Raw genomic sequence first — 18404 nt, 5'->3', positions numbered from 1 at the left:
ATCAGCACCACTTCAGCAGCAGCAGCAGCTCCACTGCTCCGTCAGCATCTATGTTGGATCAATTCAATCACAATACTGTTGTGTATGCAGAAACGGGCAACACCCCAATAAACAATCAATGTAGCGGCATGTGTGAAAATAAAATAAGTGTGGTTCTCAGTTATGCCTTCAGATTGCTTGTTTTGACCAATCAACAGTCATACATTCAAATATACCCAATTCAGAACGATATTAAATAGAGAAAAGCAGCAAATCCTCAAAATTAAAGGGGAGGCTTGAACGATTAATCAATTATTATTATAATCGCACCTGATAATTTGTTCTTAAACAATTTTTTTTATTCACCATTACAAAATAGTTGCATATGAAAGAAATTGATTAGGAGAACATGTTTATGAGAAAATGCAGTTGTTTAAAAGTTTTGTACGGATTTGTTTTAGTTTGACCTCCAGTAACATATTCTTTGTGGTCAACCATGCTGGTTTTACCATTTCGACTTAAGCAGAGTGTGGAGTTGATAAAGACTCACAGCTCTGTCCGATGGGACACTGGAGGGCAGGAGAGGGCAGAGGTGCTTCCCTGCTTGCCCTCTGTCTCTCATTCCTCCCGTTCTTAGATCAATAACAAGCTCTTTAGCCACAGGTGCTCTCCAGGGAAACAGACCTGCAGCTCTCCTTTCTCAGCACTCAGCTCATTGTCTGCTGCTAACGCTGGCAGAGCCATATGCATTCAAGCCTGACCGATGCACACAGCCTCCAGACTTCTGAGAAGATGGAACATATAGTGTGGAGGGTACAGAGCCTTTTTGTGCATGTGTGCACACTTCACTTCCAAGATCTCTCACTCTTGCTCTCACACACATACATTGAAAAGAGAGTCATAAAATGGTCTCATAAAACAGTGAAAACATATTGGAGTCTGGTTCATAATTAAAGCAAAGTTAAGCCTCTTAATATCAGTATGATAAATGGTGTTATGCTGCTTGATAGATGCAGTTGCATATTTGGGATTTTGATTAATTCAGGCATTATTATCAAGCATTTTTATATTATTCATTATTTCATACCAAAATCGAATAGATTTGACTAACATTTGCTTTTATGAGGTACAGCTTATATACTCAGTTTACATCCTGGAAATCTAATTTGCAAATATTGCTCTTCTAACCCTCTGTCAGACACAGTATTGAAACTTTTATACAGCTTTGTCAGAGACAGCACTGCAAATTGTACACTGCGTACACCTTTAAATTCATTCATTTTTTTAAATCCTTTTACTCTATAATTGTAGATGTAGAAAATAAATAAAATAAGGTTTCAAATACATAATTGTAATATTATAATATAATCGGTCTTAAACATTTCCATCTAGATTTATTTGCTTTCCTTTTTTCCTTTTTTTCAGCACAAGTTGCCTCTGTGACCTTTTTAATTCATGTTTCCATCATGACGATACACTTGACCTTCATCTAACATCATGTTCCTAACCTGCAGTGGTGGCTGGCCAATAGAGGGCCATGGGGCCTGGCCTTGAGCCACAAAAAAAAAAAAGTATAAAAAAATTATAAGACTACTATTAATTATATTTATAAATTATACAAATTGTCAATATTTGTGTTTTGGAGATATGGAATATACCCAGTAATATTTGTAAAATAGGATATCTGCGCAAAATATATGCTTTTCCTGCACTTCCGACGGACACAGGATTGCTGTGAAGAAACACAATGAGGAGGTGGATAAAAACAGGCACACTTTAACCCTAACAAGGTTCATAGGGGCATCTTAATATATAAACATGTTATATTAGATTGTGTATATATATATATATATATATATATATATATATATATATATATATATATATGTGATATTTAATATATACAATATTAATATGTTATTATAATATATTTATGATATTTACATTTTATATTTAAATTAAATGGTATTTATATATCATATTATACTGAATATTATTTTATATATATATATATATATATATATATATATATATATATATATATATATATATATATATATATATATTGAATTGTATGAATAAGATGTCCTTATTATGTCAGTGTTGGAATAAATGTTAAATATTTAACTAAAAAGTAGAAATGCGTGTTTGATACTTTTTTTGCATTGAATACTGGGATGTTTGCTGAAATTGATTGGATGGCCCTACCCAAAGAGAATTCCACCAGCCGCCACTGCTAACCTGACCTTTCTCAACAGTTTGGCCCTGGACATCATGAGTGCCTGCTGTGTCTCCTCGCTACGATTAAACTATTCAGTCCCACAAACAATATATAGCCCTTTAGAGCATTCATGACTTCAATCTTATCTTGCATACTTAAACATTAAATTGTTCATTTACCTACTATCACCTCCCATCTATGGACCATCCACAGAAAACTGGTACTGGTACTTGCTACTTGAAATAACTGCAATAAGACAGCTTTTATTCACTTGTCACATCTGCACCACCAACCAGCCTAACTGTCACACATTGCCATTCATTTTAAGTTGGTTACTGGAACTGTGGTTTCAGCTTATCGCTTTCATTGTCATACGTATGTGCACCGCTAACACAATAAAGTTGTGTTGCCTTGGCTTTGTTCACCTAGATTCCATTGGGGTTTTGTTTTTACGTTATCAGGAAATATATAGTTTTATATTGTTTTGCCTTCTGGTTGAGATGCGTTGAGACCTTCACCAAAGCCAATTGTAGCTGCAGGTTGTAATCCGTTTATGTTTCATGCTAATGGTAAAATGGAGAACAACAGAGAAGATCCTAAAAGACTACTAATATTATTGAAGCCAATGACCCATATGCATGTTTTTCCAAGCAGTGCATGAGGGTAATGGAGGCCTTCCCTGATAATTACATATTGATATAGAACAGTAATTGGGCAAACAAATGTTTTTAGTTTTTTTATGTTCTGCATTTTTTTCAAATTCAGGCTTTCATTTACCCAGTTATATATTGATGGAGTAAGGTTTCTGCAAGATAGTCAGCATGTATTCTTAATATGAAGAAGCGACCACAGATTGGATATAAATGACCTCTGTGCACAGGTCAGACAGGGTTGCTTTGCACATGAACAGATTCCACCACAACTCATGTCCTATAGAAATGCCAAGAGGAAAGAGGCCTGGAGGAAGGAGAGAGGCAGCGTTTCCCATTAATTACCTAGACAGGTAATTACAGGAACAGTGTAAAAATACTCTGCTGCAAGTAAAAGACCTGCATTCAAATTGTTACTTAAGTACAACAGTATTAGCATCAAAATATACTTACAAGTAAAAGTGTACTTATTATGTTTGTCCAATATAAAAAATATTATACTTAAACAAAATTATACTTATATTATTGATGCATTAATGTGTTTATTACTTTCATGTTGCAGCTGTTAGAGGTGGTCATTTAGAGGAGGTACTTTTCACTACTTTATATATTTAATAATTAGGCTACATACTACACTATAATACATAATAGTTTATTACTTGATTCATATATTCATCTCAATTGGCAAAGCAGCTTAACCAGTAAATAATATAGTCAAAAAGGGTAGTGAAGTTAAAAGTACAATATGTCCATCTGAGATATAGTGGACTAGAAGTATAAAGTTACATAACATAGAATAGAAATATAGAAGTACCTCAAAATTGCACCAAAGTACAGTACTTGAGTAGCCTATTGTGCAACATCCTCCGCTGCTTGAATAAGAGCATAACATCTTTACATGAGCACAATAGAGAGACCCAGCCTCTTAATGTTGCTCTCAAATTGCACCAGATTGATGCATTTAACGTTGAAACGAGCAGCATGTTCCTGGACCCCACGAGAGCTTCTGATGTCCACCCACCAAAATCTCACTTAATCCGGTTGGAACACTGTGAGGGGGATTTAAAAGGGGAGGTGGAGGTGGCTGGCTTTTGATATCTCCAATAAATTGTAAAATTGGCTAGTATATTCTTTCGTGTTTTTCACAACTTCAGGAAGTATAAAGCCAAAACATTCTCAAAATTGTTCAAATGAAATAGGGTGTATATGTTTTAAAAATAAATAAATAGTTAATGCACAATATAAAAGATGAAAAAGATTTGTGAAGCTCTTTTGAAAGAAGCCGTACAGTACAAAATATGAGTCTTACATCCCGTGTCCTGCCCTTCTTACTGAGCCAGGATGGCAATGTGCACATACAACGTCCAGATGATTCAATAAGATGCAAAAACAATCCCCACAATAAGTACCTTGTTATCTCCATCAATTATGCATAGCCTGAGGTTGTTCTCCCAGAGCAATGGCATGTTCTCATAAGGAAATGCACAGAACAGTAGCAGAAGTAAACATAATGTTGTTGCAGATGTGTTTTGTGTTTTTTACTCAGTCTATAAATATTAAAAAAATATTTTAAAGCTTATGTGAAATTTCCAGAAGATATCTTATTCATCAAAAGTTGCAGATTCATGAGTTCATGAAAAGGTGTGAGTCTATTCATCAACATACAAAAGGACATGTGCTGACAAGTTAGGCTGCTAAAGATATAACAGTGGATCTGCTACCCGAGGATCCCACACAACCGCTGTCCATGCTGAGCACTCTAAAAGGAAAGAACCTGGGAGTTATGGAAAATACCATGTGTCTCACTCTCTGAGACTCAACATCATTGACGTGAATTCTCAAGTGTTAAAGGGAAGCTTGGAGGAAGGCCCTTTCCAACTTATCAACTGCACAAAGTGAGGTCTATATTGTCTTCCAAATTTGATGTTGCAGATTTTGACAGGCCTGCGCACAGCACGATGGGGGATGGGATGAACTAGAACGACTGTGAGACAGACCTTATCACCCAACATCACGGCCTGACCTCACTAATGCCATTGTTGGTAAATGGAAGCAAATGCCTGCAGCCAGGTTACGAAATCTTGTTGAAGGCCTTCCTCGGAAAAGCCGAGGCTGTTAAAAGATATTATGCCCATGAACCAGATGTTCAGCCATCACAAAATCATCACAGATGTGTGTAATTTGTCCACACATTTTTGTCCATAAAGTGTACATGACTCGTCACTTCAGAGGTTATCCTCGTTCAGGGTTGTCACCATCGAAGATAAGAACATAAGACGGTTTCTGTGATGTGCACAGCATTTAGTTATGGGTGCTGATTCAGCTCACATGTTGGTATAGAAAGCTAGCAGTAGTAAGGATCTAACAGTTTTATTGTGAAGCCGCTCCAGAGGAAGAATATACTGATCCCATATGGTTTGAATTGGTTCAGAGAAGAAATTGAGTAATGTCTTCCCTCATGTCACACACAGTGGTTATGCAAATCACTCTGTGCATGACAATGTAGGCCTCCCCATCTCCCAACACACTTCAACTGAGCTTGGCATCAGGGCTTCTCATAACAACGTTTAACGGCAAAGAACAAAGATAGACAGCAATACTTGTGTTCATTGCCTATATGGCATGGTCTTCTTTGCCTCCTGTATTTCTGAAATGTGTTTTGCATTGCTTCTATGTAGAGCACTTTGTAAACCCTGTTTTTAAAAGTGCTATATAAATAAAGTTATTATTATTATTATTAAACTTTAACCAACCTGCTATTCAACACCACAATAATGAGAAAGATGACCTTTCACACCTACGTTGCAAGAGTTTAGACTGCTACATCTCACAGATCTATTTTTAGAAGGTGACTCTGAAACATGGACAGGGTTTAAGGATTAAGAATTTGGACAGCATTATCCTGTATGGCCCAGTAGGTCTTACTGCTCCATCCTTTATGCAGTGATATATCAATAAACACTATATCCAAATATGTGAGGCCTTCATTTCCTTAAAATCTTCAAAAAGGGTAATTTCTCGTTTTTTTTGCAAACTAATTGTTCAAAATAAGATCAACTAAAAGCATAGTATTCAGTCATGGTAACAAACTGTAACATGTCACCTTGCCCAATCTCTTAACCCAGAAGGCTCTGCAGCAGACACCTGTAGTTTCCAAATCAGCGGGGAAGTCCAAATCATCCATGACAGCTACAATAATCTAAAGAAATCTGGATTTCAAATCTAATATAACCTGCAACATCTATTTTGGCATGGGCAGATATATTACTTGACCATAAATGTATAGATGCCTACATTTATTGGCAACTGATTAAAAGGCATGTTTAATGATGGCTTTGTATTTATATACATGGAACAAAACAATGTTTTACTGGTTAGTTTTCCGCACTTGATAGAATGCTGCACTTTTTCTTCCGCGAATATACCATATTAATGAAATAAAGATATAAAAAAAGATGCCATGATATCCTGTAATATGGTAGTCCAAAGTAAGTACAGCAATTTGATTACAAACACGCTTCAGACATATTACATTTTGGAAATGCGGCTGCTGAGCTGCTTCCAGTGGGAATTGAAACCATAAGGTAAATGTGAAGGAGCTGCTTCCAGTGGTGATGTGGGGTAAACCCTGCATCTCAGATGGTAGAATTGTACCAGGTAAGAATTCATGAGTGGGTGTGTACTGTGTATCTGCTTTTACTCTATTTCAAAAAGGAAGAAAAGAAATATGTTACAGGTGAAACATCCATGTTTGAAGTCTCAGATTCCTTTGAACCCACTGGTCCTCACTCACAATCCCCCACTCCCCCATCATCAGTAATGACAACTTTACATCTTCCATGGTCTAATTCTTACTCCATTATTATATCCTCTACAAAATATTAGGATTTATTGCTCTTCTCGTGAATAGATTGTCTGGATTACTTGCGAAAGTAAGAAGTGTTCATTTTACCAGATTCAACCACTAATTTAATTAATGAAAGGGAGGAGACAGGATATAGATGGATCTTTGAGCTTTGAGGCTCATGAGACCTGTGTTATGCAAAACAGGCTCGGAACAATATGAGAAAGGCGGTATACTGGTGGAATTGATTTTTAATGATTATAGGTTAATGACTTGTGTGCAGAGCTCACTGTGTTAGTCGCTCAAGTTTCCTAAATGAAGTTCCAACCTTTCGCAATGCTGTTTTTTGTTCTCAGATAACATCAAGCTACTGTTAAGATGATATTCTGGAATTAAAGAGGCAACTGTAGTGCTGTCTACACTGTCTCTCTATCCCTGAAAACCCTTGTCACAGGGAGGATGTAGTGTGGTAGTTTAAACGATTCAAAGCGATCAAACCTACTCCTGAGCTGTGGATGCTGCTTTACAGGAAGACCTGTTATGCTCTCCTTCAGCACTTTCACAGCTCAGCATGAATCCACTCTGCTAAAAGGCTTATGACAAACTTCCACCACTTCCAAAGGTGCTCATCAAAGGCTTCTCCAAGCTAGGTGAGAGGAACAGCCACCTACTAAAGAAACTGTCCAGAGAGGTATATTGTAGGCCTATTCATTGCTTGCAGACAGTCTTTAAGGCAGTTTAATAGGATTTAGGAGTTACACACACACAGAATCGTGGAGCAGAGACCCAGAAACCTGTGACTGCAGCTTTGACAAGGTGATGAATATTTCTTTCTCTTTTGAGCTGTATCTACTCTTTTGTGTGGAGGCTTAGGCCATTTATGGGTTATAAATGGATGTATACATTTCTTAAGAGAAATATCCTCATTAAATTCAGTGTATTAAGATTTGGCATTACGCCTAGTCCTTAAAAATGCAAACGCATTCAGAAAATCAAAAACAATTACTGACTGATGAAGGTAAGAGCATCTAAAATGCACAAAATACACTGTCAGTCAAATTTATCTCAACCATTTCTATTCAGCCTGAGACTGAAGAGCACATGCAATGTTCACCTTTGAGAAGCTAGAAACAGTAAAAAGACTAATAAAATAGCTAATAAAATGAACTGCTGCAAAAGCCTCATGAGAACATAACTGAGGACCATTTCCGGTCTATTCATTGTGAAAGAGAGTAACTTCATCATTCAATCATTTAGAAAGTCAAGGACAGACTGTTGGCCCCGCTTTGCCAAAAATACTTTTACTATGGAATCATTATCAAATCTGTTGCAGATACATTTTCCTCAACTAATCCATTAATTATGACTAATTGTTGCAGCTCAAGATACATTATCTCAGAAAGGGTTTTGTTCATGACAGAAAACTATGGATTACAACTATAGGGCTGCAACTAACTAATGATTGTTATCATGACTTATCTGGTCATTAATCGTCAATTACTTAATTAAACATTCAATTACTCGTCTGGTCCAAACGTTGCCCAAGGTGACGCCTTTATATACTGGTTTTGTCTTGCCAAGACAAAACAAAGCTTTACATTTGAGGGACTTTTTGGGGCATTTAGAAGTAATTTTTGAAATTGTCTGCTGATAGGCCAATGAATTAATCATATTCAGCTATAATTACCACTGAAAACTTATTTCACTTTTAGTTGAAGGACTTTTCTTTAACTTATCCATGATGGCATGCGTTACTGCACACAAAGTTGCATGTAAGGATTGTGTTTCCCTTCTTCCTGTCATTCCAACTTATGCATCTATCTGTCAACATTCACATCAAAGCAACCATGATGGGCTTCATAACCTATACTCATAACAACAGGAGATGTTGGCTTATTAAAAAATAATACAACCTGTTTTATGAGGCAGAAACTGTCTGGAGAAACATCTGTGAAACAAGTTGTGTATTAAATATGTAGGAGCTACATTCAAAATTCCTTTTTGCATGGGATGGCAGAGCTATAAAGAGAATCTAGAGTGCGGGCCCCCAAGCTCATTCAAGTCCTGCCAGTCTCCCTTTCTGACAGTCAAAGCTGAATGATCTGACTCTTTTGCTCCCTTCCGTCAATTCTTCAACTCAGTAGGGATAAAACAGTCAACATGTTCCTATCACCGCCAGAAATTAGCAAGAAATGAGAAAAAACAAAGCATTAGAGGTGTTTTTTGTACTCTGCTCTTTCTAAATGCATGTGCGCAGGCTAAAGAGTTCATTAATGCCGTTTTTGTTCTGAAGTGGAGACCTCTGGAGACAGAGAAATGAAGAGAGGATAGGGGCGTGGGCTGCAGTACAGCAGGAAAACAAGTAGACAGTTTAAAGAGGCCGGATTTGAAAGGCTTCTTTATAAATTGAAAAGTAATATTGCATTTCTTTGAGAATTATATTGAACTGATGTTCTCTTGGGGAATATACTGTTGTGCTCTAATCATCATCATTATTATTTGTACAGTAAACAGATCTGTAGAGGACTTATCATTATGTGGTTTCCGGTTATCATTCAGGCAACAGCAGCTACATAACATACTGTAGCTGCATGATGATTATACAAGAAAAAGTTGGAAATGTGGAAATTCAGTCACCAACGACTGAATTGGACACATTTGATACAATATTGTGATGTGTTGAACACATCAGTCCTTTTTCTCTGGTAAAGCATTGGCTCAGTTTACACAGATATCATTTAAACATGATCTGCACAAAAAGGTTGGAGGCTGCTGTGGTAGCTCTAAGACAGAACATTCAGCAACATGTACAATATGCACAATGAATTGAGACATCAAGTATTGGTCCTTGTTGAGAACAAACAATCACACACAAATGAAGAATGTAACCAAGCAAGTTATGCAACAATGGCAATTTGTATGATTTCCAATATGACTCCAAATAGGAAATCAAAGGGGCCCCATTACTAACATTTGACTTTCTGCTGTCAGAGGCAGAAGCCCATTATTTAATCACACCAGGGATGCTCAGGTTTTATTTTTAATAGAGTAGATAGAAAATGTGTATATGTTATAACTGTACTACACATTGTAGGTAAAGAGGAAGACGGATGCAATGGCTCATACTCTATTGCCTACTTTCCATAAAATATGTGAACAAAATAAGGAGACTAAATATCAAAAGCAATGAACAATGAAAGAGACATAAAGCCATTTAAAGCAATGTTTTGCTACTCTGTTGGTATAATATATATCACTTCATTCAACAAAATGAACTCTTATGTGGGTGGAAAGTTGTTTTTGCAAATACCCCTTAGTGTATTGAAGACTTGGCAAACATTGCAGATCATCATTTATGTGCTGAAACAGATTACATCATGCAAACAAAGTTACTATTGACAGTCTATTTCCATTTCCAATCTTGGATGAATGTATAAAACGGAGAATGCATTCATATGCATATGATATGTATTCATTAGAAGCTTAAGGTCTTACACACAGAGCTTACTGGGGCTTTTGGGCCTGTGGATTTTAAACACCGTCATCTCTGGCCTTTGGTCTGCTGCACCAGAATGTCTGCTGCCTTTGAGCCTTGAATGAAATGTCTCAGTGACTGCTGGCGAGATGAAAGGCTCCATTTTGAAGTGGTTAGTGCTGGTGTGCTCGACCGGCTGCCTTATATTCCTTCTCCTGTCAGAAACACTTGGCTAGACACGTGTGAAAACCCCACTGCCACCCGGAGCCTGTTATCACATGAAAAGGCAGCTCTCAGACCATAGGACATTTCTGAGGCATGTTATTGTCCATCGCATTGTGTACAATTTACTTTGAGGCTCAGAGGGACTCAAAGTAAACAGGGACAAAATGCATTAATGGAACTTCGAACAGTGATGGAATCCTGTTTGTAATAGATACAGCAGTGTTGCCCAAACATAGAGACATCTCCCTACAGCTGTGGAGGAAATGTGTATGTGGGGTAACTGTCATTTATATGCGTGGCCATGGAAGGGTTGCACCTCGGGCTGCCATGAAGAAAACGTGTCACTTTAGATGCCATTTTATTAATTTTAGTCCTCTTTTAGCTTTCCGTTTAGTCAGTTTAAAAACTAAAAGCCTCATTCCCACCAAATGCCTATCGTTAAGATGAAGAGCCATTACTTTCCCATCTGGGTCCAAGAACAATAGCATCAAAATAAGAGTATATGGGGAGGGCTCTCTATCCCTGAAAACAGCTCTTTGCTGCAAGCTGTAACCACAATTGGCAACGATCAAATGGAAAATGTGGCCTAAACAAATCTGTTGTAACGAGTTTGGACAAAAGCCATTTTGTAAAATTAACAGATAATAGTTTAGAAATAAATAAATAAATTCAATACAAGATAAGAATAGACAGTAAGGATGTGAAAGATTTGAATGTTTTTACTTTTTGGGGTTTCCACTGAATTTGCTGAATGAGGATATCTTGACACCAAGTTTAAAATACCTACAGTATTTCCCTTAGGGTTAAATAAGAAGTTAGGAAGTATTTGTATCAACATAGAGTATCAGACAGACTTTTGCATTTTTTACAGTATATGATTTCCAATATACTATTCTTCTTCATTGTGGTAAATAAAAGTATTTGGTGCCGACATTATTGCCAACAATAGAGAAAAAGAAAAGCTTATACAGAATTAAAAATACTAACCACAGGAGAGAATGATGTGATGTATTTTGCAAGTGAAAGGCCATTACATATTACACAACGTTACACTTACTTTGGCAGTGAAGCATCTATTCCAATAACAGATTATGTCTGTCAGACATTATTTCAATTATAACATTAGCACACCGATATTATGCAAACCTTTCTCTAGCAGCACTTCAATGTGTGTACAAGTCTAGTAAATAGTGAAATGGCTCGATAAAATGTACAGTATGGGTTTTTGTCACAATCCATACTTAAAAAAGGTTCCCTAATACCGTGTCATTATTGTTCTTTCTTTACCAAAATTAATGTGCAATGACTTAATTATTCCTGTTTCTTTCCATTTTTCCAAACCTGGCACAAAATAGACCATATTCCTGTGTTCAGCCTAGTCTCCCTAGGGCCATACTGAGAACATACCGGTAATAATAGTGATGGATAGAGCTACTTACAAAAAGGTAGAGATGCATTTAATGGGCAGTCGAACATTTTAATGGTTATAGGAGCACCTTGTTGCCCTACTCTAAGCTCTCACAACACCTCGCTGTGCTATTAATTGCAACCGGAATGGAATTATAAAAAAGGCATAAACACGGTTTAAAGAAAACAAGCACTCTGAATCTTTACCACACAGACCACCAATGGACAAGCAGTGAAATGGTACTATTTTATACACCCATCTCATTCTTTGTGAGATCTGATACCGTCATTTAAACATGTTTAAACATGTCGGAAGATGCGTTTGAGTTTTACTCATCAGGACTTTTTTTCCTTTGTATATTAAATCGGCCATATACCTGATGATGGAGCTTTTTTCCTTTCCAAATGTTAAAATGCTGCATCCTCACACTCAAATAGCCTCTGGTTGCTTTTGGATTTCTGCTTGAACTGTATGTGTTCACTCAGACATATCACTGCTTGCGCTCGTAAAAATCTATGGAGTTAATATTAGCAGAGTATGTTAGCACATCATTAACTTAGATTAGCACTTCTATGCTACTGAAGGTATTCTGAATGTATTTACATAATGCTTTTCACTTTTTGATGATTGTAACAGTGAAAGCTTTACAAGAACAGCGTTCCATAATTTAATTGTCTAGATTGCCAAGGGATGTGGTGACTTTTTACACCATGTAGACTTAAGCTTCTGTCTTTATATTCTTAACCTGTTTTTGCAGCAGAATCAGTTTGACATCCTTGATGTATCCTTCAAACGCAAATTATTGACCCTTCTCTCTCTTTTCTGAAATTTAAGTTATTGACTGTGGGCTCAATGGTAGGTCTAACAGCTTGACGAAGTAGCAGCGGGGGGCGGGGCTTAGTGAAGGGTAAATTCAGTGATGTTTTTGCAGTCTACACTGTAATCTGTAAAATTCAAGTGTTATTGATTCGCTTTTTTGTTTGTTTATCTTTGGGGCATTTTTGCCTTTATTGACAGTCGAGAGATGACAGGTTAGGAGCGAAGAGCAAGATGGGGAAAGATTTATATGGCGTGTCTGCATTTATTTAGAGCTAACTGGCAGAGAAGAAATCAGCAATGTTTTCACCAAAGAAACTGGCTAAATCTGATGTGGCAGCTGTAGAGTGGGTGGAGTGGGGGTGTGGTTTAGGGAACGGTGCCGGAATGATGTCTAATCAGTCTCAGCTGGGGCTGAGGGTTAATCAGCCTCAGCTGGGGTTAATCCGTCTGTGTCTCTCCCCAATAAAGAGCAGGAGGGACTGAGTGGCGAGGAGCCGTCATTCGGAGACTACATGTCAATAAAAGTATTTTGGAACAAACATCAAGCCGTGTTGCTGCCTTTGTTACGTCCGAGACTCACCGGGTAACGAGGAAACCTGCTACATCTGATAAATAAGAATTCATATTTCAGGTGTTGTGCATGCTTTTTCATAAAACAGCTAATGGCCCCTTAATTACAGCCATACAAGAACTAACAAAGAAAGACAGACTTTTTACTTTATAACAATAAACCATTTAGAGCCATTTAGAGTGAATTTAGTCAAATGGTTCTTTTTGTGATGATACAAGTCCAGCCACGGATTTACTACAATCCCCTCATAGAATGTTGCTTGTACCAATGCAACAGTCAGTGTGTGTAGTGTGTGTTCCTGCACATGTGTGTCATTGGTACCTGCGGTTAGATTCATTGGTTCGGGGATCCCTCCTGCTGTGAGCTCTGTGGTAGGATTGGGCTTGACTCAGTTTCTCTGTGTGAAGTTGGCAACGCTTTGGGCCGACCTTGCAGTGGAGGTGTCACTAGGCAGAGTTGTTGTCATTACTCAATTAGATAGAATTAGGCACTGGCTAATGTGACAGTAGCATGCTGTGAGAACTAATCCAGAATTAGTTTCTAGGCCTGGCAAGGTTTGTTTTAATGGAACGGCAAATGAATCAGTCACAACAGGTCTGTTTATATGTGATGATACATAAAGCTTTAGGATATTACTACACCTGTCTCTCCCCGTAGGAAAAAATAAACAAAAAAACATGCACGCTGGTCGTATAAGCAACAAGGTTAATGGTTTATAAGGTCAGGATAGATCCTGTTATACCTCTTTCAGTGTAAACCTGCATTGGCGTTGTAGAGTTGGAGTGGATTTTATATATACTTGCACATATAAATAAGAAAGTCTGTTTTAAATTAATACATAAAGATATGATAATAAATAAGGGATATTATGAAGAATATTCGGATTTGGCCTCTTATGTGGTTGCGCCAGACAGAAACTGTTGGCTGCTCTCAGCTTAATGCCCTGTGGAAACGGAATGACGTGAGAGCGTCCAGAAGGACCGATGTACTGGTATGGGCTGATGATCCTCTCTGTTATGATTAAATACTTTTTATTATATATCTCTAGCTCCGGGACTTCTTCCTCCAAGCACCAAGCTTAGGTGTATACAGTGCATCTAAGTATAAAGTGACAGTGCTGCAAGGTTTATTGATGATCAATTTGAGGAGGATTTGGCCAGAGGTTATTTATTAAAACATGGTCTGAATGTGCATTGAAGACTTACATCATAGTGTTTCCTCTATGAAAAAACAGGAAGTAATTTCATGACAGGCCAAACAGTGAAGTTAGCTCCTCATATTTATCCAGGCAACCATAATTGGAGACAACCCTAGTACAGCAATATATGTTGGCCAATAAAAAACAAGATAGTACAGATATGTCAATTAGATGCAGAATATATTTTATGTACTCTAGAGTGTTTCTATTACATAATATGTCCAAAGATCCAGTACTGCATCGGTTGGGCTCTAGACAACACTAATTGTATGACTGAAACAAACCTCAGAGGCTTTTCTGCAGTCAGAACACACGTTACGGTGTCTGTATGGATTTAATGATAAATGTTATTTTTATGAATGAAACTGAATACTATTTTTTGTTTTAAACTGCTCACGTAGATCATGTTTGACATTTCCCTTTCATGTTAATTTAGAATATATATATATATATATAGACACTGAATGTGTGGTATTTTGAACCACATGTACCTCTACTGTGACTTTGAGTCAGCATTTATTTGTGTACACTATTTGATGAATTACTTGTTATTACTTCTATGGAGTATAAATATGTTAGAGGGGTGTAACGCTTTGGTTAAGCTATGTCATTTCATCACAATCTTTTATAGGACTTAACTATTCAGAATATACTTTAGGGCTTGTGGCTTAAGATGCAAACAATGCAAACAACAATTACACTGCTGCCAGAGCTATCAGTGGTTTCCTGACTGGTAAGCGGAAGGTGTGCGCTACACTCCTGCAAAAAGCCATGGGTTGGAATGGTGTCAAGACCTTAAACCGCCATATGAGCGCAGTGCAGAGTAGCGGCCGTGAGCTAAGTGGGGCTCGCTCACATCCACTTACGTGTATTAAAAGGCATGCGAAGCTGGTAGACATTACTCCAAAATCATTTTACATAGCAAATTGTTATTTGCTGCCACGATATTCATTTGAATATCGTATACAGAAGCTTTAAAGTAAGCTACATTTAAACCTCAATACTCAATATGCAAAATAGCTCATTTTAGAATATACAGTATATGTATTGGATTATATTGATGATTCACGTGAAGGTCACTGCTGGTAAAGGTTGAGATGATTTTACATTTATGTACTGCTAGGTATCATAATAATTTCCATTGGGATCAAGCATGACTTAACCTATGATGATACACACTTATTATTGTGTTGATTATACTTTGGATTAGTCATCTCAGTAATTATTAATTGATGTTGTCAAATAAGTGCCATAAAAAGAACACCATTTGCCTCTGAATTGCAATGGAGTACAAAGATATATGAGCAAAATAAATACTACAGTACAGTGAGTAACTAAAAATGGGACCTAAGTACAAACCCACAGTAACTATACTTAGTTACTGCTTGGAGATGGAGGTCAAGCATAAAATCAAGTTAAAGAGCTGTTGAACCACAACAAGATACAAGCAGAAGAATATTACATGGGCACTGAGAACCAACCAGGCCAAACATTACTGACTAATACTCAACTAAATACAGCTTCAACAACAACAGCGGCGCACCAAGAGGAACTAACGGAAGCCGACGTCATCAAAACGTGAAGAAAACATGAACGCAAACTGGTGCATGTCTGTATCACCTGATCCACAACACACAATGATGCCAGTGGTTGAAATAGCAAATAGTTACTCACCAAATCCTCCGTCTCTTGACCAGCCGTTGGAGGTGGAGGAGGTGGAGGGCTGCACCTGGCTGACGAGAGGGCTCAGGTGTTTTTAGCTAGCTCATTAGCTCGTCTCGTTGTCTGTCTCGAAAGTAGATTTCTCTGTTCTTGCACTCACATTTTACTGAGTGTTTTTATTTTGCTCAGGTGCTGCAGCATTTGGTATCTCAACTGTTTGTGTAACTTTAATCTTTAGGTCAGAAGGTAACATTTTCCTACCAGGTATTTGTGATGTTTGCTAGCTGAAGTTGAAGAGCTCGTTGTCATTGTGGTGTCCACTTCCTGTCACGTTAATTAGCACCTGAACGGACAAGAGATCACAACTTGAGTTACACCTTAACTTCTTGAGAAGAAAAAAAGTTTGTTTGTTCTTTAGAGTACTTTGAACATTGTTCAGAACATTTTATGTTAATATGCAGCCAAAAGTCCTTCATCGAAATAGTTGTAAAAATATAGAATGAGAAGCTAAAAGGTATTGAATTTACCAAAAGTAAAAACAAGATTGAAAAGAGTCTTGAGTTTATTTTTATTTGTATGTGTATTTTTATTTGTTTCAAATTTTTTTATTTCACAATCTATTTTCGTTTTTCTTCTGTTTTTGCATACTAGAGGTGTACATATAGAGACTGAAATATCTCAAACAGTTTTACAAGGATTGATTTCCAATGATCCTCATAGGATGGATCCAAACTTCCAGCAGGTCAATGTTTTCATGTATCCAGAGACATCTATCAATGTCCTCTCATTAAATTGATTGACCTAAAACAGATATTTATATAGTGCCACCATGAGTTAACATGTTCCATTGATCTAATACATTATTTTATTACTTGCAAAAAAAGATTCCCACCAGCCTCCACTGTACTTGGTGTTCATGCTAATTAGCCAATCTTAGTTTGCTATCACACTAAAGATGATTAATGTGGTAAACTGTCTGCCTGTTAAACATCAGCTTGTTGGCATTGACATTGGGAGCGTTTTAGCAAGCTGGTGTAAGCATTTTTCTCAAAGCACCACTGTGTAACAGTCTCACAAAGCTGTGTGGCTGTAGTGTAGACTCTTGTTCCATTATGCTTGTGTCCCTATTTTTCATTGCAATGGGTGACTATTTCATAGACATCCAATGTCCCCCATTCCGTCCACTCCCACTCAAGTTCCTTTCAGCACTGGCACTCTCTAGAATGGAAATCAACATGAGAAACCTTGATGAAACATTAAAAGTGGCTTTATATTATAGTTTGATTTATATTAGTAGTTTCTGTGTTTTAGTGTTGCAGCACATAAAAAGCTGCTGACCCGGCAAAGAAATGTTTAAAATGTCATCAGTAAAACACTCTAACCTCTATGAAAGCACATTCCTTCTGATGGGTAAATATGGACTCCAGCATATGAGCCCCTCACGTTTCCAATCTCTTTGAAAGCTAATGTTAATAGTATATGGTTAATAGTTGTAGGGGCGATAATAGGCTAGTTGGTGATGAGAGGAAATAACTCTTCCACATTTCTTGTCTGATACAATTTTCTTTCTGATTGGCTGAAGCTCAGGCTTAGTAGAGGTCACTCTCTCTTTCCTCATTCAATTACAGACAGGCATTAATCAAGCTGTTTCTCCAGCCATTTTGGGTGACTGCTGACCACTTTATTATGACCTTGTTCAAATTTGAAATGCGTATTTTACTCTTTTCCACTCTATCCCTTGCTCTGTGTAATTTAAACAGTGACAGCTCTAGGTCATTAAGGTACCATCTGGTGAAATGCAAAATGAAAGAAGAAAGTGCTCAATGAGAAGGGCCAATAAGGTTTCAGAGGGTCCTAATAATCTTCCGCTTCAGCTGTTACTTTTTACATTTAACAATATATTGGATAGATAAGTTGTTGTAGGCGAGAAAGATGAGTAAAAGGTGCTACAATGACTAATGGAAATATGTTAGTGCTTTTCAGTTTGTTTAGTTTGTTTGTTTGTTTGCAAAAAGGTTTGTTTTAAAGTTTGACACACAACTGCACAATCTGAGAAGCTGGCTTACATATCATCTCATCTCCAACTTGAGTGGCAGGTCCAGTGAGTAGCATTGAGGGGAATCTATTGGCAACAATGGAATAATAATATTCATAAATATGTTTTCATTAGTGTGAAAGGTGTTTCTGTTGCTCTATATAGAGAGCGGATCCTCTTACCAGAGTCCGCCATGTTGCTCCGTAGTTCTCTCACACTTTGAAAGGGAGGGGTGAGTGAAGAGGAGATGCCACAAAATATTTAAAGAAATACAATGCACACACCAAAGAACATGAAGACACGTTTTGTTTTCTCAA

The sequence above is a fragment of the Cyclopterus lumpus genome, chromosome 1 (assembly GCF_009769545.1).
Source record: "Cyclopterus lumpus isolate fCycLum1 chromosome 1, fCycLum1.pri, whole genome shotgun sequence".
NCBI lineage: Eukaryota > Metazoa > Chordata > Actinopteri > Perciformes > Cyclopteridae > Cyclopterus > Cyclopterus lumpus.
The sequence above is the reverse complement of the archived record's forward strand: the minus strand, read 5'-3'. Positions refer to the sequence as shown.